The sequence below is a fragment of the Anolis carolinensis genome, chromosome 2 (genome assembly GCF_035594765.1).
Source record: "Anolis carolinensis isolate JA03-04 chromosome 2, rAnoCar3.1.pri, whole genome shotgun sequence".
In the NCBI taxonomy this organism is placed as follows: domain Eukaryota; kingdom Metazoa; phylum Chordata; class Lepidosauria; order Squamata; family Dactyloidae; genus Anolis; species Anolis carolinensis.
Genome location: NC_085842.1, coordinates 241,760,848 through 241,783,527, shown reverse-complemented (window position 1 = coordinate 241,783,527; position 22,680 = coordinate 241,760,848). Strand labels below are relative to the sequence as shown.

Below are 22,680 nucleotides of genomic sequence, written 5' to 3'. Positions count from 1 at the left end.
AGCTTAAAGTACACACAGACAAAATATATAAATGTAATTAAAGTATCTAAAAATTAAAACCGATTAAAAACCAACTCTTTCTCCCTCACACCAATTATAAAGCTACAGTGTGCCTTTCTCTGTCTCAACACATAGAACAGTGTACTATGATTAAGAATATTCCTTTGCTAAGATAACAGTGTCTTTCACAGAAAGAATGGCAGCACTTGTACACAAAACCCAGAATCCAAGAAAGAAAGCAAATTTAGCTGCAGGACTGCAAACCTCTGCTTATCCCCCTATGAACCCACACGATCTCTTTGTTCGTCGGGGGAGTTCCTCCTCTCGCTTCCGCCGTCGTCACAAGCGCGGTTGGTGGGGACAAAGGAGAGGGCCTTCTCTGTGGTGGCCCCCCGGCTCTGGAACGCACTCCCAAGAGAAATTCAGCTAGCTGCCACTTTGGAAGGGTTTAGGAAAAGCCTGAAAACCTGGTTGTTCACACAGGCTTTTGAATAAGTACCACCCTCTTGAATGCTAAATTCTTGCACAAATGGTTATCCTTGATTGGTTGCATCCGCATGGGTAATTTCTTTATATAGCCTCAGGGTTAAACTCGCATTTGGGTTCTCCCCAATGTTCTTATAGCACCTTTAACTTCCTCTATGTTTACAAGTCTCAGTGCACTTTGATCAGACCATCCTTATGTTTTTATTGATGTGTTTTAACTTTGTCTTATTAATGGTTTGATTTTAATCGTATGTTTTAATTTTTCATTTGTGCGTTTTCGGTATTTGATGTTTTTGTATGTATACTCTTTTGCATTTGTATGCCACCCTGAGTCCCTGCGGGGAGATAGAGGTGGGGTACAAGAATAAAATTATTATATTATTATTATTCTAAGTAAATCTTTGAGGAAAGCAGTTCTCTCACAGATTTTGGCCATTCCATGCATTGTTGCTATAGCCAATTTCATACCTTTGGCAATCCTTCTCATGATGAGCCTCTATGTTAGGCAGGGTTTTTAAAAACATATCCAGACTATACCACATTCAAAGCATTACATAACAGGTACAATCTGTCAAAGTGTTCTGGCATAGTCTTTAAGAACCAAGACTCATCTCCACATCAAAATGAAGTGGCAGATAAGTCCAGAAAAATATTATTTCAAAAGTGCTGTTCTTTTTTAAAAGCTTAATAGTAAATGATTCTTCTCAGCAGACAGGGAGAGGAAATGGTTTTTCGAAGTCATTTAAGATATATTTGGGGGTATAAGGAGTGTAAAGCAAATCTTCAAATAAATGCCTTTTGATAAAAAAGAAAAGAAAAATCAACAGATGTAGTTAGCAAAATGGAAATGGATATCTTTTGCTTCAGTTCAGCAGTATCAGTTTATACAGTGAGGTTTTTAACAGTTTTAAAATAGTACCAAAGAGTTCTGACTATATTTGGAATCTGAACTTACCCAGTAGTCTTAACCTTGATTTTAAATAATAGATTGAAGTAATCATCTTGCATGAGCTTTTACAGAACCTTTTATTAGCAGTACTATATAGCTGAACCATTATTTTGGATCATATTTAGTGAGAAAGTATTCTGAGCGCACCTGGAGATTTAGTTTAGAATTATTAAGCTTTTAAGCATTAGAGATTTTTGGCATAAGCATGGTTTATATTTGGCCATTATTCATTGCAGAAATATGTAATAACTCCTGTTTTGTTTTTTTTAAAGAACTGTATGCTCTCTTAATGATAAGCCAACTATTCTTTATTTTACTTTATTTTTGTAAGGGAGTCATTTACTCAATACCAATTTTATAATGCTATATTTATATTTATATAGATTTATATTAAGACCATTTTATATAGTTAACATTTTGTTTAAATATTAAGTATTTTATCTATCAATCTTTTACATTTTGGCCAGGATCACACAGGTGACATACGCTGGGATAACTACCAATCACATCCCTGTATGTACTGTGATTAGCAATGTGGAAGAAGATATTGTATGACATCTCAAGCAACAGCCATTTCCCTGGTTATACGACTGCAGCCAGAGGCCCTAGCTACTTAGTGCTCGAGCTACTGGCTTTAAGGGAAACCCAGAAGCCCTACACTAAGTTTCAAACTTCTCCATATTACCTAACTGACCAAGGACAGCCAGACAGCCAAACACACTCATGTAGCCAAATAATGGCTAGGAGGCAAGCCTGTCACTATGAAACCCCAATTGCTATTGTGCACCCAAGGAGGAAACAGTAACCTTCCCTCCTAATAACAAAGTACATACCTTACTGGATTTAGGTCATAATGTGTTTATTTTATCACACTTTCCAAACATTTTCTGTAAAGTGATTCAAGAATAGTGATAAAATGAAATAAAAACTATAATCAGTTAAAAACGGGTTTTCCAAATCCAGAACAAAGTGATGGGTTATTAACGGACATTGTCCAGCTAAGGTCACATTGCTTAATCTTTGACTTGATGAGTTTGAACCTGCATAATATGTTCATTATACCTCTCACTTGTAGCAAAATGTCCCTCCTTTATATTCTCAGGAAGAGTAAATGGCATAGGTTTTTCTGATCAGGAGGAAAGAACCTAGATACTTCACACATTGATAGGTGGCACCTGGTTGTTTCCCCTCCGTATGAACAAGTGGCCCTTTCCCCCCTTACTGCTGGCAAAATGAACTTCCCCTTCCTTCTGCAGTTCCTAGCTAGGCGACAGTTGATTCTTAAGAAAGCAATTGTTGAAATCTGTTGGAGAGTCCATTTATATCATTATGTTCTCTTGTAGAAATTGTTCCTGGACACTTACTGTGCATGGTGCACATGATGGGCCTTAAATGGGTTCTATTATACTGTGATGTTCCTACTTTTTTATATATTGAGCAGTGCATTCTATAGATGAAATGAAATCTTATATATTAGCTTATTTCTTAGTTTGCTAAAGCACATATTCTAGGAATAAATAGTATACAGATCTAATAAACCCTCATTAGTCCAACCGAAGAAAAAAACATTATCAAGTATACAAGATATAATAATAATATGTAATATTATGGCAATAATTTTAATCACATTTACTTAAGGATAATTCCAATCCTGGGGCCTTAGTGGCACAGCGGATTAAACTGCTAAGCTGCAGAGCTTGCTGATCGGAAAATCGGCCCAGCTTCTGCCATCCTAGCAGTTTGAAAACATGCAAATGTGAGTAGATCAATAGGTACTGCCTCAGCGGGAAGATAACAGTGCTCCACGCAATCATGCCAGCCACATGACCTAAGAGGCATCTACGGACAACACAGACTCTTTGGCTTAGAAATTGAGATGAGCATCACCCCCATTGGTCTCGACTAGATTTAGTGTCAAGGGGAAAACTTTACCTTTTCTTAATCACAATCCCAGACATGCACATATAGGGCTGAACAATATTTTGCCAGTCTAATTACTAAAATACTACTGAATACAAACATCAGTCTACCTAACAGAAATGCAAATACATTATAAAGTAGAAGTCATAATTTATCAGGTTACTGACTCCCACACCTATTTTAAAAAGTCATATGATAGTGTACAAACACACTTTTACTGACTGTATATCTCATTAAGGACAAGCTATTGTCAAGTGGTACAGTAAACAAAACATAAAAAATAATCTCAGGCTTTGGAGCTGCCTGTCATAACTTAAGTTAATTGGAACTAAAACAAATTATATGTTCAACTAGCTGTGCCCGGCCACGCGTTGCTGTGGCTGAAAGGAAATCATTTGTTGACCAGGTGGAATAGCAGTGAATAGCCTTGTAGCCTTAAAGTCTGGGTGTTTTCTGCTTACGTGAATCCTTGTTTGGTGAGCTGGAATACAATGGAATAGGTTTTCTGCTTGGAAGGCTGGGTACTTGTGTTGTAGGGAAATGGTTTTTTAGCCAATTTGAATTGCACTAAATAGCCTCGCTGTTTCAAAGACTGACTGCTTTCTACATAGGGGCATCCTTTCTTGGGCAGGCTGAATGAGACAGAGTAGCCTTATGGCTTGAAACCCTGAGGGTGTACTATGAAGGGGAAATCTTGCTTGGTTAGGTTGAACAGCACTGAATAGCCTTGCTGTTTGGAAGCCTGGTTGCTTCCTACCTGGGGGAATCCTTTGTTGGGAGGTGTTAGCTGGCCCTGGTTTTTTTTCCTTTCTGGAATTCCCATTTTCAGAATGTTGTTCTTGATTTAATGTCCTGATTTTAGATATTATATTGTTGCTTCCTGCCTGGGGGAATCCTTTGTTGGGAGGTGTTAGCTGGCCCTGGTTGTTTCCTGTCTGGTATTCCCATTTTCAGAGTGTTGTTCTTTATTTAATGTCCTGATTTTAGAGATTATATTGTTCTGTATTATTACACCACAGTAATGTTAGGTGTTATATTTGTTGCCTGAGAGTACAGGCAGGCGGAAGAGAGAGAGAGGCCCAGGCAGCTGAGGCTGGGAAGGGAGGGCCCTCCTCTGAAGAGGGGGAAAGGGGAGTGCAAGGAGCCAAGGGCCTGCTCCCCGGTGGCCCTGCCTAGGCCTTCACGGCCTTAGGCCGCCGTTTGCCTCTCCAGGCCCGGCCCATGTGGTAGGCCTGGGCCCTCGCCGGCTGTTTAGGGCCTTCAGGAGACCGGGGGGGGGGCTCTTCCCAGCCTTGCAGCCACCCCTGCCTCCGCCTCTGCAGGCCTCCATCTCAAACCAAAAAAAAAACCAACCCAAAACCCAAATCTTGGGGCCTGGCAGCCTGCGTCCAGCTAGCGGGAAGCCGCAGTGGATCTTCGTGGGAGAAGGGGGGGGGCGGGCTCAACTTTGTGGAAGGCCCCCCCCCCGACCTTCGGCTTTGCAGGGCTGAAGGTCCAAAAAAAAAAACCTTTGGGGCCTCGTGGCCTCCCTCCAGCTGGCGGGAGACTGAGATGGCTTTTTTTGGGGCGGGGGGGCCTCCCTCCGGCCTGTGAGGCATGGAGGAGGCCGCAGGGGGCGGGGGGGACGACGACAGTGGGCCCGTCTTTCTGGAAGCCCCCCCCCCACACACACACACCTTTGGCTCTGCAGGCCTGAACGCAGGAAAAAAAAAACCTTGGGGCCTTGCGGCCCTCCTCTTCGGCGGGCGTCACAGGCCCCGCTGCGTGGAGACCCCTCCTCCAACCACCATGGGGCCTTCCAGCCAGGCTGACGGCTGGGTTTTTAAGGCCCCATGGAGGTTCTTGATGGGATTTTTTCTTGTATCAACCTAGAGGCGTGGATGATGGGTTGTGTTGTGAAATTTCGAGGTTGGGGGGCCTTTACTTTTGTTGCTTTGCTCGGTGCCGCGATTCCATCACCCTTTTATATATATAGATTTAGAACTGTATTTATTTAGTTATTTTTCACATATTATAATCGAAATCATCCAAGGAAAACAGAAAGATACTTAATTTCAAAGCAAGAGCATGGAACTGTAGCCCTCCAGGTATTTCTGGAACACAACAGTGATTGGTCCTAGTCATAAGGCTAAAGAATATAGAAATAGCAGTTGAAGAATTGGAAAACCTGAGCTGCCCACACCTGATTTAAAAGCGCCAACTAGAAAAGATCCATTGACATAAAAGTGCCTAGTTATTTACAAGGAAAGTTCAGTTAATTTTTAATAGCTCTACGCTAGTGAAAATTTGCACTAGATTAAGCCCTCAACCCTTGGTGCTCAAACAAAACCCAGCAGAATCTGCACAGTCACAAATATGCAAATCTGAGCAAAAACATGGTTATGCGCCCAAGCTTTTGATGAGTAAATGGCAAAGTTGACATGGACTGATTTAAGGATGTAGAATGAGGATCTCGGATGAATGAAATTAATTATATATACGTTTTTAAGGTTTTATAATATGTTTTAACCATGTTATTAATAGATCAGTTATTGTTTTGTTTTTATGATTGTAAATTTTGCCAATTTTTGTAAGCCGCCCTGAGTCCCCTCGGGTGAGAAGGGTGGGATATAAATGTTGTAAATAAATAAATAATAAATACTACACACTCCTAAGGTTGTAGAAAATTATCTATGATAATAGGATGCACACATTTAAACAATGAAAGCGAAACAGTGACAGAACAGCCAAGTTCAGGTCAAGATGATGCCTTTTGCCTTAAAAAAGATTTTTAGAAAGTAAAGAATGCCCATTATTCAAGATATTCTGTGGAACGCAAAACAACTTTGTCCTCGTTTATCTCCAACCAATGCGCAGAACAACATATTGGTAATTTTATCAGATTGTAATTGATTTCTTTAAAATAATAACTACAACTGTTAACTGCTTTATAAGCAAATTACTGAGATTATTTTTATCTACCAGAATAGAGCTCTGATAAATTACTATTCTCCCCCAGCCCCACCCTTTCTATTAAGTACTACTACCTCCTTAGAGCATTAGAGTAAAATTGTATAAAAATGCACTATGAATTTCAAACTAGTACCAAACAGCCTGGTAGTGTATTCTGATGCCCAGAGAAAAGCAAAACATTAACTTGCATTTTGCAAATGAATAAGGCAGAAGATGCCACATGCTTGCCTTTCACAATTCGTTTGTGAGACAGTGGTAGCCCCAGCATAATACAGGAAAAATAAAAGTGACACCTGTTTAAAGCAGCCATCTGTCCCTAACCAGATGAAGAAACCAGAGTCTTTCCACCTAATCTCAGATCTTCAAAAACAGAGAACTATACTGCACCTGGGAACACTTACAGAAACACTCTTCACAACAATCATTGCTCAGTTTCTTATACAATTCCACCTATCAAATCATTGTACATGTTGAGAAAATATGCACTTTTGAATGCAAACACGCAGTTTTCAACAGTTTGCCTTTCATTCTTAGACAAGATGAATGGCTTCATTCATAATTAAAACATGCACTTTCGGGTACTTTAAAGTAAGCCTTTATTCCTCTGGCACAGAATCTGATTAAAAAACAGCATGCTAACTCCTTAACAGTAGGTTTGAAGGTTTGCTTTAATACTGATTCATACCTCTGATTCACTCACAACCTGTCAACTTAAATGCAGAACGTTTGCCCAAATTAATATTTTAAATAAATATATTCAATATTTTTCAATTGTTTCCTACCAGTGACTGCTGCTGTTAAAATTCCAGTATAATCACAAATTCATGATGAAAATATGTCGCTGCCATATTTTTATTAAACGAAACAACAAATGGGAATGCATAATTGTAAACCTAATCTTATTTCCATCCTGAAAAGTTCTCCCACAACTTATTTTCTTGTCCATTCTGCATTTATTATGGATTTTAGAGAATATTTATCTTCTCTATCTCTCCTCTAGAAAAAAGGCCTGTAAAGTATTCATTATTAGATTCCACCATATACTTCCATCTCCTTTCAATGCAAAGAACACTGCTGATACCAAGAATATTAAGATCTGTTTCCTGAATTATGTACTATTCAGATGATATAAGAGAGTAAAATGAGAATGATACAGATTCCCATTTTAAACATGTAACAGAGTTAGACATGCTTCAACCTCCAAACATTTTCCTGTTTTAATAGCTGTCATGAAAGCCATCACATTAGGTATTATAATGCTTAAAGGTATGGAATTGAGACCTATGGAATCATAGAAGGAGTAGACAGACTTAAGGCAACTAACTCTCTTTTAAGAAACAAATACAGTAGCATTTGAATCACCTTCTCATAGGTAATACTGTGCTTCATTGAAAAGCTTTGATTCAGGCAATATATAGAGGTCTTACTTGACAGGAATAGTTTATATAACCATAAAATTAAAAATGAACAGTACTATAATAATAGCTTCTTATTTGTATACAGTACAACTCCCCAACCTGCAAGTCTGGTATCTACAGTTTATTCTGCATCAGCTCAATTTTGCAACTCTTCATTTCATGGTACAGTTGTCCAACAGGATATAACCAGATATAGATGTACCCTGGTCAAACTATACACTTCCAGAAAAGTGAACAATTGGCACATTAGCCTCAACTATGCAACCAGACTTCTGAACACAGGAGTGCCTTGACATTCCAAATCTGTGCCTTCAACAGGTATGTGACAAAAGTCAATCCCAGTTCCCAATCTACCTTTTTAGTGATCATAGTCTCTTCTGCCTCATTTGAATTAAGCTTTGCTTACTCAGTGCAGTCCACTATGTATTCCAGAATTAGAACAAAAACAGCTTCCTTGTGTTCAGACTGAAAATAAGACTTGAGAGGCATTAGCAAATTTGCAACACCATACATCAAAATGTCAAATGACTCCCCCTATTTCCTCATGTTTACATTCAATAGAATGGGACACACAACAGGCCAACAGACTCAGCACCTTCTAAAATTACTCCCAACCCCTACCAAAAATAATTAGTGCCATCATAGAACAGTTCATTCAAGCGTCAACATCAGAAGAACATCACAATCAAAAGTCTTTTAAAAAGCAATGAAGACACACTTCAACTATTCACTCATTGCATGAATCAACCTCAAAAAATTCTATCCTATAACCTGGAATTCTTATAAGCAATGGGATGCATGGGACTCATCTTGAAGAGAGAGGAATTTAACAAGCAAATGGCAACAAAAGAGAAAAGAAATGCAAATGTTACTTAATTTTTTTAATTGTGTTCCTAATGTGTTGGCATGTATGTAATGAAATTGAATCTTGCTATTTACTGATTTTTGTGTGTATGTACAAGAAGGCAGGCAGGCAGTCTCCAAGTTATGAACAAGATAGCTTTTTAGCTTTGTTCTTAAGTTGAATTTGTATGTAAGTCAGAACAAGTAGATTTCTAAGTGTAACTCCAGCCATTTTAAAGCTTTGGACAGCATAGGGAAGAGTTAACATCCCTGTGGTGTTTGTTTTGTTGCCTGTGTCCTTGTTTAGAAGTTTTAACCTCACTTTCTGTCCCTGTTGATAATTGGATTTTGGAAAAAAATCATTTGTTGTGGAACAAGGATTGGTAATAAAGCTTCAGATGAGACACCTTTTCCCCATAACTCTTTCAGGAGTGATTTTCCCTTCTTAGGAGCAGATTTCTCTCACTATCTGTTGTCTCACCCCCTTTCTTAACGTCTCACCCCCTTTCTTAACTATTAGTCATTTGTAAGTCAGATGTTTGTAACTTGGGGACAGCCTGTATTAAACATCTTGTTTAGCACACTGAAATGGATTTAGATGTTATCCAGAGATATTTCTCTTCCCTATTGCCAGGCACTTCTTGTAGATTCCAGTAAAGTTTCAGCCAACATGCATTGCTAGATTTTCTTTGATGGTAGAAGGATCCCTAAAACACAGCAGGATAGGGTTTAGGCTTGCTAAACTCTGTTTAAGAAACAAAAGCTCTACTGAAATCTGGCATGCAATGGAAGAGGCAAAGGGGCAAAGAGAAAGTTCACATATTTATTAAACTGGAATCGTCCTATCTGAATTATGCAAACGTTTTTTGATAAATGCTGACAGCTTTCAGAGAATGCAATTGTGCACTGTAATACTATATAATATTCAGATATAATTCCAATCAGGTAATTCTTAATACATACAAAAGAAATAAGAAATCTGTATTTCTCAACTGACAGTGGGAGAAAGGAGAGCAAGAATGTTTTGAAGTAGTTCATGACCATTAGCTTAGGTGATTTGAAAGTCTGAGACAAGTAAATTTACTTTTATAAACTTATAGATATTTAAATTCCTAGAGAGAAACCAGTTTTAAAAAACTCCGATGTGACTGTGCTGTAATTCTATATCAAGCTACAGCTTTTAAAAATAAAATCTGTGGTAAGAAATGCAAAAAACCAAACCAAAACAGAAGATTAGAAGGCACCTCAAACTTCCTATACATTACAATTCAATTCAATTACAAATAGATTGAAGTAAATTAAAATTGTAGAGAAATATATTTTTCTATAATTTTTGATGAAGCAAAGCACTGAGGTTGAAGGCTAAAGGCTTCTGGCTATCTTTGCACAGTTTATGCAGCAACACTTACAAAACTAGTCCTTGGGGACCCATAAGATACATATCCATGGCTAACAGCAGATATTCTAATGATGCAGATAAAGTTCTTGCAAGTTCATCAAATCCTTTTAATTAAAATTCCAGTAGCTGACATGGTCAAATATTATATTTTATAAAATGTTATGAGACCAAACTATTTGCTAAGTTTAAAAAAGATTAATACCTCTTAATTAGTAGTTTGAGAAAATAAATTATGAAATCTCAAAGTCAAAATTTACAAGGCAAAACCATGATCTAATCTAATTTATGTTTTTGCAGCATTAATCACCTCAAGTGTTTTTGGACTGGACGCATAACAAGCTTTCTTCTTGCAACAGCAGCGAAATGATAGAAACCCAGCTTTTTTATTTAATTCACCAGTGTGTTAACAAATCAAAGTTTCATTCATGGATGACTGTTTTCCCATATTTTATTTGCCAAGCAAAACATGTTTTTTGTGATCATAAGTATGCATAAATCAAAGTACAAATCTGAGGACAGTCCCTTACAAAGAGATCACCAAAAGAAACGATCTATGACAAAAACAACAACAAATCAAACACAAGTTGTCAAAATTTCAATTGGAAAATTCAACAAGCGGAAGGCTTAGATTTTCTTGAACAGCAAAAGTCAAAGCTTAAAGTTTGATTTACACTTTCCAGAAGGAATTATGTCCTGCAGTTATGAGTTTCTCAATTTACTACTAAAATTCAAACTAAAATTGAACTTTTTAAGAGGTCAATGTGATTTAAAATAAATTAAGAATATTAAGAAAATACAAACAGGTCCATTCTGATCCTCTGATAAAATTGAACATTGCTGGGTTTACTTTTTTGGTAAAACATGCACAAAACTTCACTACACAGCTTAAAATAAGCTTTACAATTGACTAGTTGGCAGAATTAAAAGTTAGGAATGTATAACTATACTAGAGCGAGTGGCTGTCTTGGCAAATTGACATGATCATTTTCTGGACCTTAAGGTAAGCTATTCAAGACATGATCAGAATTCCAAGTTTAAAATAAAAAATAATGAACTATTATTTCGCATTCCCTCAACCTGCAGAGGAAATAAATTTATGCTAAAAGCCCAAGGGAAACTGTGGGTGCATGTGGACATGGTTGTAAAACTAGAATGAATGTGTGCACTGCTAACATACTGCAAAAGTTAAACCGGGTACCTTAGCTTACATTCTGCAAGCATCTTAACTCTTTTACTAAAGCAATATTGCTCGAGTGAATTAAATGACCGGATTACATGAATTACATAAACTAGTAAGAAGCATTTTTCATGTTACCATGATCTGTATTGGTCAGTGAGAAGCCTAACTTCACATTAAAAAGAATGTAGATTAGTCAGCAGGGATTCAATTTCAAAAATTAAATTTGCAATTAAAATCTTCCTCTAGGAGTGCATCTACACTGCAAAATTAATGCAGCTTGAAACCATTTTAATTGCCATGTCACAATGTTATGGAATCATGGGAGTTGTTGTACAAGGTCTTTAGCCTTCTCTACTAAAGAGTACAGGAGCCTCATCAAACTACAAATCTCAGGATCCCACAGCATTGCACCATAGCAAATAGTGGTGTCAAACTATATTAATTCTATAGTGTAGATGCCCCCTAATTCTATTTTGTGCCACAAAATACTGTTCTGATAGTCCCGATATACTCTAAGGCAGGAATGAACAAAATGTGGCCTCAAGTGGCTAGGTTTTTTACCCCAGTTCCTGAACCCATTCACTATTTTTCTGGCATCAAAGAGATAAAATTGGATCTCTTTGAGGGGGCAATTCATATTTTAAGCAGGTCATCCCAGAAGTAGACTTCCAGCCAATCCCCCCCCCTTGTCATTTTTTGGCATTTTTATTAGTCTGTGTATTTTTCGAGTTCAGCTACTTACTTAGTTATTAAGATCTCTTTCTGGGCCCTGTGCCTGTAGCCCTCCCTCCTACAGGCATTTCACACAATCCCACAGACACCCACAGGTTCTTTTCTGAATCACAAAAAATAAAACACTTCACACAAACTTAAACATGAAAGGACTCTACACAATCACAATAAATTCATCCACCCCCATATGCAGTCTCTCTCAAATACACACCCACATACAGAAGGATGTTACCTCCCCTCTCCCTTTCCACAACCTGCTGGCTTTATTAGCTCTACATCTCTTCAGTTTGGTGGCAGCCAGGCACATTCTATCCAGGAAGAAAGAAGAGCAAATCTGGCATAGAACAACAGAATAGGTGTGTACTTCAATGTGTGACTAAAACTGAAAATTTAAAACCACCTATTTATGTGAAAATGCAACTCAGTTTCACCTAACCAGGAAAGGCAACTTCTTTACAGTTTCCTTTAATTGCCATAAACATTTAATCTGGCAAAAGAAAAAGAAGGAACTGGGGTACTAGCAAAGGAAAAACAGAAGACATTGAAAAAGTCTCTGTATTTTTGTGACCCTCTCAGGCATTTCTCAACAAATATTTCAACATTAATTTGCAACGTAGATGCTTCATGCAAAATTTCAGGCATCTGGGATAAAATTATCCCAATTTCAACATTATTAGATTCATCTTTAAAAGGTAGAGCATTGTTTCATGCCTCTCCCTTAACAATGCAGGCACTTTAAAGACTATAAAATATTCCACCATTTAAATATCACCTTGCATATTATAGGAACTCTAACTTACTTTTAACAATTCACAATTTTCATCTTTTTGGGAATATCAATATTCAGTATTTCTGCAAATATTTTTCTGTGAATTATAAGTTTATATAAGTCACATTGATATGGATGCATTCATCCTCATTAACAAATCAGTTTTCATTTCCATCAGAGACAGATCTTCTATAAAGCTTATGGGTTTTATCTATTTAAGATCAATGGCCACTTTATTCACTAGAAAATGTTCCATGCCAGAGACATTATTTCTGGAAAAAACTATTACTTCACAACCATGCTGAGAATTGTAGCAATACCTAGGGAAATTAAATAAGGCTGAGACAGAACAGACAAAAATTGTGGCAGTTCAGAACTGGGTGCATCTATGCTGTAGAACTGGTGCAGTTTGACACCACTTTAACTCAATGCAAAGTAATTGTGGCAGCTGTAGTTCTACAAGGCCTTTAGCCTTCTCTGCCAAAGAATACTGGTACCAAACTACAAATCCCAGGATTTCATAGAATTAAGCCATTGTAGTTAAAATGGTGTCAAACTGTATTCATTTTAGTAGGGGTATTGATGCACCCCCTATCAGCCCTAGTTCTATTGCAACAAGGCAATTCTTTGAACAGGTGAATGAACATGAACAGGCCATTGAAGGGTTAGTTATATATAGGGTGATTACAATTGATGGATCTAATTTCAAAACAGTATTTTTCATAATGGCAACATGTTACAATTACACAAAAAGTTACAAAAGGTTTAATGAGTTATCAAGTTATTTAAGTTCTGCTTACCATTTTGTGTCAGAAACAAATCTAAAAAAATAATTCCACAAATGGAGAATATCTAATTAGTCTTTATGTTGCGGGGCTGCCATCTTGCGAATGACTGAAGCTGGGGTTGTTTGTGCACTGCAATAATCATTTGAAATTATGCCCCACCCTTTCAAGTGGTAAGAGTTTCATTTAAGAGTGATTCATGGTTACAGAGATACAGGGATTTCTAATCGGTTCTAACCTGTATTTTGTTTACAAAACCTCCATCTTTGATTACTTAGAGGCAATTTATACTCAGTTTCTGTACTGAGGCAATTATTTTCTATACTGATTGTAATGTATGTTCAGATAAGTTTTCCAAAGTTTGGCTTTAACTTTATTAATCAAATTTAATGTTAAGCCAACTTTTAAAATTATGAATGCATAACATTGATCATTTATATCAATGCCAATTATTCATAAAATAATATAACTTCGCAATAGTACCACCACCAGAAAAAAAGCTGTCATGTGGATCTGAATATATATTTTTTCAAAGGGAAACATTTCAACTTAACACCTGCTAATAAAAACAGAGGTTTTAAACAGAAGCTACTTAACAATATACCCCTAGATATTGTTTTGATATGTCAGTTTAATTTTATGCTGTATAGTGCCACCAGAGCACTACTGTTTGCCTTACCACATGGTTTAATGTATTATTTAATAAATCTGCAAGATCCGGCTGTTAAAACAATGTTTTTGTTTATACATTATGAAAATAGTTTTAAATATTGTGAACATTAAGAGATCCCCGGTTTTATGGGGCTGTAGTACCAGATGAATTCTGGTTCCCTTAATCACACTATTTCAGCTGTGTACTCTAAGCTCTAAAAAAAAAAATACAAACTGTTCTTGTCAGGACTGGCTAGCATGACATCTGCTATCTTGTTTGATAAGTCACAAGTACAGAGAACATAAAGGAACAATTAAAAAAGAAGATCTGGGAAATTAGGCATTAAACAATATTTGAAGGAAAATACAGATCATAGCAGAATTAGAACTAAACACACATTGAGCCAAATGTGCATATTGTTCACTCTATCTGAATGCACAAATTGACCCAGGTGTGCACATTGTTTCTCACCAAGATTTCTACCTATTTTTTTTGTTTTGTTTTATTTTCTGCTGCTTAAGTGAGTCATTACTAAAAAGCAAACCAATCTTTGTAAGGTTCATCTCTTGCTTGTGGCCCACTGTACTTTTAAACACCCTAGCTGTGATGCAAAGCATTGCAAGGAGTATTTTTCATTACTTTCTATAGAGGGAAACATTGCACATCAGTAAAGCATCATCATACAGAGGATTTTCCATCCCTAGTAATGAATTCATATTCCAGCACATGCAGAGCTTTATGTCTGCAACACAGCGACTGGATCTCAATGCTACTAAAAATGCAGTTCCCTAAGTACATAAACATTTTTCTTTGCAGGCACCAATTAATTGTTAGCAATTAATTCCAAAAACCGAAGAGTACAATAGGGTATGCAATGGTGACACTGAATCTTTGTTGTAAGAATTCAAATAAGCATTCTTACAACAGATTTGCTGCAAGTGCTGGTTACACTATATAAACTTAAAATGCAGGCTATAGTACTGTATATAGATTTAAATTATACTTCTAACAACTCCTAATGCTAAGGGGAAATGTCCCTAATATAGTTTGCCCTGTTTACTTATTAAAGAAAATACAGTAAGCCTTCCATATCTGCAGAATCTGCATCCAGGGATTCTACCACCCAGGGCTTACACATGTAAAAAAAATCCAAAAAGAAAAGCATGACTTTGCCATTTTATATAACAGATGCTGTGTTATTATGCTATTGTTTAAAAAAGGAAATTAGTATCCATATATTTTGGTATCCACAGGGAGTTTTGGAAACCCCAATGGATACCAAGGGTCCATTATATGATAGTTATTGCATTCTGAAAAATAATATTTGACTAAACCATCAAGTAATTTTTTACAAGCTCTAGAGGAGAATTCCAACATAAATCAGAATCACCTTCTTGGGGTTTCTTATAGATGTCCCAAGGTAAACTACCAACATACACATTTGTTCTGATTCTTTTTCCCTACTACATGCTGGCACTTAGATAATTTAAACTGCTTGAAACAAATGCTGAAGCAATGTATATGAAACAAAGATATGTATTTTTCCTTCTTTCCTCCTTCTCACCTGTCAGGTGAGAACTATGCAAATCACAATTGCAACTATCACATAATCCCTCTATGAGACAGATTTGTGGGAAAGAGCCATGTCATCCCATCCTATCTCCACTGAAGTAAAGAGGGAAACTAACTTGAACTGAAGAGCCAAACTATCTCAGCTTGCACTGGGGACAATCTGTTTCTGCTTGAGGGATAAACATTTAAATCTAGTTGGGACTTACACAATGAAGGATGCGGTTTTGTTGCTTATGAGCCCTTCCACACAGTCATATAACCCAGAATATCAAGGCAGATAAACCACAATATCTGCTTTGAACTGGATTATCTGAGACCACACTGCCATATAATCTAGTTCAATTTTATACAACTGTGTGAAAGGGGCTTAAAAGTTCAAAGGCTCAGCACTGCCCCTAATAGTTTGGTAAACTATCCATATGTCAAAAGAAGTGGAAGAACAACTGAGAAACAAAGTGTGAAAGAATTGTGCTCAGATGTGTGTGAATTTGTATCAGAGAGGGCACCTGTGCATTCTTTCAGAAAAGTCTATATCTGATATTATCTAGGCATTCATATATTACAGTCAATTCAACATATAATCACTATAGTACACAAAAATATGTTATCTCTGCAAGAATAAATGGATTTAAATGAATTGACATTTATATTGGAATGAGGAAGAATCATCCTGTTCTGAAATGAACACTGGCATTAGATATGGAAGAAGAAAAGAAACCGAAGGACTGAGGACTGAAATTAGGTGGTGCCAGATCTTCTTAGGGCCCTTCCACACAGCCATATAACCCAGAATATCAAGACAGATCATCCACAATATCTGTTTTGAACTGGATTATCTGAGGCCCCTTCCACACAGCTGAATAAAATCCCACATTATATGCCTTGAACTGGAATATATGGCAGTGTGGACTCAGATATCCCAGTTCAAAGCCGATATTGTGAGATTTTCTGCCTTGATATTCTGGGTTATATGGCTGTGTGGAAGGGTCCTGAGTCCATATTGCCATATGATCCAGTTCAATTTGGATTTTATACAGCTATGTGGAAGGGACCTTCGTTAGGCTGCAGAAACTGGAGCAAGAAGGGAATTTGAGATCTGTCTTCTAAACAATCAATTCAGAAAATAGTTCATGACCTGAGATCTTGGGGCAGGATCCAATAACTATTATGTGCAGTATCTCAAAAATCAAAATAGTAGAGATGTGAAGGCCCAGGGGGAAAAACTAGAAAAAGGTGCCCCTGACCCACAAGCCTTTTCTTCCTAGAAAAAGTATGAAATATTTTCATTCAGAATGGTTAATAAAAGGTTGAGAGCTAGGTGTTCACATATTAATTCCCAAAACAATTTCTAAAAGTTATGTAAGTTAGTTTTTGGTAAGACCTGGTACAATATCAGATCATTAAAGTTCCTTGTACAATTTTCTTATGAAAATGAGAATGCTATGTCTCCATGATGCTAGACAATGGATTGGAGACAAAATGTTTTCATTCACTTTGATATATTAATGTTTATGCTTTCTTCTGTTTCAGTTGGAGGAGGGGATCTGCCTGCTCCTCAAACTGAGATTACTTACAATTCTTGTAATTGCATTTGTAGAACGATATTTATGTTTATTAGTAATTATATTTTGATTAAAGTGTACTTTTAATATATAAAATATGATATTATGTTATATATATATATATATATATATATATATATATATATATATATATAATGTAAGTTATTAAAGTAATAATGTGATTCTTAATGTATTAGAGATGCTAATACTGCATTTCTCAATTCTGATCCCCCCCTAAATTTCCTAAACTTTCACCTGCTCATTATTTTTAGCTTATATTCAACAATATTTCTCCAGCAATGGAATGGACTCTGCAGGCGTATCAAATTCCCTCTCTCGATCCACAAAGGTACTCTAGGTGACTAAGGAATCCATACAAACAGATCTAGATGTGCAGGAGCAAGAAAGGATAAGTGAAGTTGACTTAACCTGAGTTGAATGTTATACTTTTTCAACAGAACAGATCAATGAGCACTTGACAGTCCACCAATGGCCTGCAAATGAGAGAAAAAATCTCCCTCTAGTTTTGCTTATTTTTATGTGTGTTTATTAAATATCAGATAAGGAAAAGTAAATGAAATTCCTATCTCTTAGGACAACAGACTAAGTTTTTACAGACAGGATCTATTAACTAAACTACAACAGAACACATTTAATGTATTTAATTTAGCATCACAGCATCAATCCTGATAGCTTACATTTAGCTGTTTGCCTTTGTTAAAGATAAGTAATGAGGACTGATATTGTTGTCATGTGGCTTCCTTATAGCTACTGTATGTCAAACAGTATGTCCTCTTGCCAAGAAAACCTATGATGAGGTTTGTCTTTGCCTTCCTTTGAAGCTGAAAGAGTGTGACTTGCCTAGGGTCATCCAGTGGGTTTCCATGGCCAAGTTAACAATTCAGGACCCTACCAGACAGGCCCTATATTCCAATATCTGATCCCAGGTTTTCTGTTTATCCCAGATTATCTGGCAGTGTGGACTCATATAATCCAGTTTAAAGTAGAAAACCTGGGATTAGATACTGGGATATTGGACCTGTCTGGAAGGAACCTCAGTCCCTGAACTCCAGAATCTTAGTCCAAAGCTCAAACAACTGTATGATGAAAGCTCACTAAAGAACAATAGAATGTCCACCCCATATCACTTGATCTGATTAATATATTGCTTTGGGTGAAGAAAATGTTTCACTATCTGAATTATCAATAAAATATTTTAATAGTCACAAAAATATTTTACTAATCACAGGCCAAGAGCCAACATGTACTTTGGCATTTAGTACCAGCAGAAACCTGGACTTTCTCTTGCTTCACCTCTAACAGTAGCCATCTGCTGCATCAAAAACATGGTGTAAAACAGTGTTCCTCAAACTCTGTTCCCCCAGGTGTTTTGGACTCCAGCTCCCAGAAATCTCAGCCATGTTACCAGCTGTTAGGAATTGTGGGAGCTGAAGTCCAAAACATTTGGAGGAGCAGAGGTTTAGAAACATTGGTCTAGAGTTTCTCATCCCTCCTGAGTAAGTTTTTAGAATACATGGATTAAAGATCACTGTGTGTGAAAAATGCAGCAAAATTCTGCTGAACTACATCACTGGATCCTAGCCAAAGAAAGAAAACAAACCCTCATACCCTCTTGCTCATTGCCTATGGGAGGGACACTATAATCAGTTATCATATCCTGTACTACTGTAAGCTACAAAGAAAATAACCAAGTCCTTTTTTACTATATTTTAAATCAATAATTGTATTTCATAGAAAACAAGTGGATATAAGTTATTAGAGGGGGGAAAGAAAGCCATCCTTACCATAATAATATAGCATAGAGATGGCTTATTTAAAAGGCTTCATAGTGTTCTGAATGCATAATAATTATTCCCATTTCTTTTAACATGGCACCAAAGTAAATTGTAATAGAGTGAGCAAGAATGATCTACCCTTTTCAGTTTCTGGAATAATCACATACCTGTAAAAAAAAACCCTCATAAATATGTTGTATATACTACAACTAAATGAAACACTATATGACACAAGTATCCATTCACAAAGCAGTCCTAGCTTTACAAAAGCATTAATTGTGTAACCTGCTCCTCAGTTGACAATCTGGGGAATAATAAACACTGCCACATTCTTCAGGGGCTGCTCTGTCAGATAAATCAATATCTTACTGTTGGCACTGCTACAAGCAACCACCTTTTCAATACAGGTTTCATATACGTGAGGGGTAACAATGTTCACAATTAAATTAGTCTTCTCTTATACAAAATGAACAAAATTAATAAAGGCCAGCTAGAAAAATGTTAAGATCTTACCCAAAATCAAATTAACAAAAACGAGCAAAGTGACAAGTCTTTTTAAACCATTTAACATTCACACAGTTAAATCGTGTGCATTTTTATGTAGACCTAAGTTCCATTTAACTGAGTTAAATAAGCTTACTCCCATGATTGCAGTTGAAATAAAATGTTAACGCCAATGACCATCATTGAACACTGAGCAATGATTTGGGGCAATGTTAAAAGTAATTGAGGGATCAAGTATAAATAATAAAACCAACAACTTGTCCAAGTAAGGAAGTACCTGAAATGTTACTTTTTGTCCAAAAAGAGCAAACAATTACCATATGTTCATAGAAGAAGTGTGCGGATCTTAACTAGCAACCATGAAGATGATTGCATATACAAACATTTTAAGAGGAGAAGATGAATAATTCGTTATGGTCAACTCGACACTTTCAGCACCCCAAGGGAAGTAAAAAGACACAAAACCCACCATGCTTCTAAAAGCTATAAAGCTTAATGTGATTTCTGGCTATGCTTTCCCTTCTCTTTCCTGCTTAATAGGGAAGGTCTCATAAATGTAAATAAACTTAATTTTATGGTGTTTTGGAATTAGACCAGCCAATCATAAAAACATGAAACAAAGCTTTTGCCACAATCTCAGGGTAAGCTAAGGTGGGTACTTAACTTAAATTACATTACAAAAAAGTTTGGGTTTTTTAAAATTTTAAATGAAATTGGAAGTCTTTGGCTAGTCCTCCAATACCATTTTGAATTTTAAAAAACTTTTTGAGGTGTAATTTAAGCAAAAGACTTAAAGGGGAAAAAAAGTTCAACTAAAAAAGATTGGAGAGAAAGAATGTGGGAATATATGCTAATTGCCAAACTAACCAATAATAGAAGGAACCAAAGTAATGAGGACTTTTTGGGAAAATGAAGTTGGTTGTGAGTTACCTGAATGGAGAGTCAGTGACATAGAAGAGTTCCATTAGGAATTTAGGATTATTATGAACAAGGATAGATAAATTGACTTAAAGGCTTCATAGTGCTTCAGCATCAAAAGTCATGGTGAATGGTGCACGGGTGTGGGAAAGAGGTTTTATTTTGTATGGGATAGGGGTTTTGGGTGTGCGTATGGTCTGTGATACATTGCGTGTTGTTGTTTGAAAGTTATGTTGAACTCTTACGTTAAAAAATTAAATGAGAAGAAAGTAGAGCCTGAAAATAACATGTAGAAATAGCAAGACTAAATGATTTATGTTAAGTTACTGTTATTAATATGCATTCAATGTCAGAAATAATTGGTTGACTAATGTAAATATGCATGTATATATCAAAATTATTGTTAATTGATTATATCTACTATGATCTGTTGCTTTGCTATGTACCATAACTATAGTAAACTGTTTACCAAAAACAAAAAAATGGAATTGGAAGGTTTTCCCTTGCATTAAATACTGAATTGTGGCAAGGCGGATAACAACAGGAGGTTACGATGCAACACAAAGGAGACCATTCTTCTACAAATAATTAAGTTAATAGTGATAAATAAGAAACAACCAGCTCATAACACACCACAGAAGAGGTGGCAAAACCAGCTATGAAGATCATCAGAGGCAGAAAGTTCACAAAAAGGCACAAAATCTCAGGCCCACACACAAGTCCCAAAAGGGAGAAAACAACCCAAAGGATTCTAGGAGGCAGGTTTGGTTCTGTGGGATGTTCAGTTTATTCCCCCCCCCCCCCAAAAAAAAGGTAGAAAAATATACACAGTACAAACAGGATGGTCTCCTTCCAGAATAAAAAGCAGGTTAAAGCAAACAAAAATCCCCCCTCTACAAATAATTAAGTTAATGGCGATAAATAAACAACCTGCTCACAACACAGAAGAGGTAGCAAAACCAGCTATGGAGGAAATCCATCAGAAGCAGAAAGTTGACAAAAGGGCACAAAATCTCAGGCCCACACACAAGTCCCAAGAGGGAGAAAACAACCCAAAGGATTCTAGGAGGCAGGTTTGGTTCTGTGGGATGTTCAGTTTATTTTTTTCCAAAGGTAGAAAAATATACACAGCGCAATCAGGATGGTCTCCTTCCAGAATAAGAAGCAGGTTAAACTAACAAAAATCCAGTGTGGTGAGGGGGGGGGGTCCCTACAAATGGATTCCCCTCCTCTCTAATTCCACCCCAAATCGCGCCCCCCTTCCCCAATAATAAGAAATGAAAACAAAACCCAGATAATCCCTCCCCACTTCTCCATCCAAACTCCATTGGGTCCCCCCTGAGGAGAAGAAGATGGGGCCGCATAAAGAGACCGCCAAACAGGCCGTGGAGTGGGCTCCCTCTCCCGCAGCTTTCCCCACTTTCCCCACTGAAGCCCCAGGCTGAGGGGGAAGGGGGGAGGGAAACAAAATAACAGAAAAGGGACGCGGGGGACGAGGCATCGAGGCTCCCCCACAACAGTCATATTCACCTGGGCTGTGGAGGGCTGTGGTGGTGTTGCTCTTGCTGGTGGCGGTGGTTGTTGTTGTTGTTGTGGGTGATGATGGTGAGGACGGGGGTGAGGAGGAACAGCAGGAGGAGGAGGAGGTGGAAGAGGAGGAGGAGGAGGAGAGGAGCCGTTGTTGTTGATGGGTAACAGTCGCCAGGACTACGGTGACTATGGCGCTTGATTCACAAGGCAACGGTTGCTATAACTCACAAAAGGGAGAGCGCCAGCGAGCGAGCGAGAGGGAGGAGGAGGCGGAGGCCCAGCCTCGTCGGCCCCGGAAGAGGCGGGACTTGCGGGGAATAACTGACACACGGGCTCCTTGCGCTCAGCCTGAGGAGGGGAAGGCGTGAGCGAGCGTCATTGGTGCCTCTCTCTCTCTAGCTCTCGCGCGCGGCCTTTTGAGGCGCGTGGCGGTTGGCTGCGGCGGTTAATATCCACCGCTGTTACTGCAGGGAGGGAGCGCGCGCGCGGGCGCAGTAATTGAACAGCGCGCGCAAGAGAGGGAGAAAGGGAGAGGGAGGGGGTTCCAAAAGGGGCGGAGCTACTCTCCTCGGCGGCTGCCGCGTGGGGGAAACCTGGCAGCGGCTCAGTTGTCACTTCCGGCGGCGGCAGAATGAGGGAGGAGGAGGGGGGATAACATTGAGAGAGAGACGAATGTCCCGGATGTGAAGTGCCGCTGTGGAGGCCGGCCTTGC

At 37.8% G+C, this 22,680-nt stretch overlaps 1 protein-coding gene across 2 annotated transcripts in view; it reads right to left on the bottom strand.

Annotated features, from left to right (window-relative positions):
• Positions 1 to 22,304, bottom strand: part of rfx3 (regulatory factor X3) — a 174,269-nt gene extending 151,965 nt beyond the window's left edge. The window contains exon 1 of one of the 2 annotated variants that reach the window (XM_062971958.1): positions 21,968 to 22,304. The gene's annotated coding sequence lies outside the window, so the exon portion shown is untranslated. The remainder of the gene's footprint in view (positions 1 to 21,967) is intronic. The other variant, XM_003216489.4, reaches the window with a different exon arrangement.
• Positions 22,305 to 22,680: the final 376 nt, after the last annotated feature.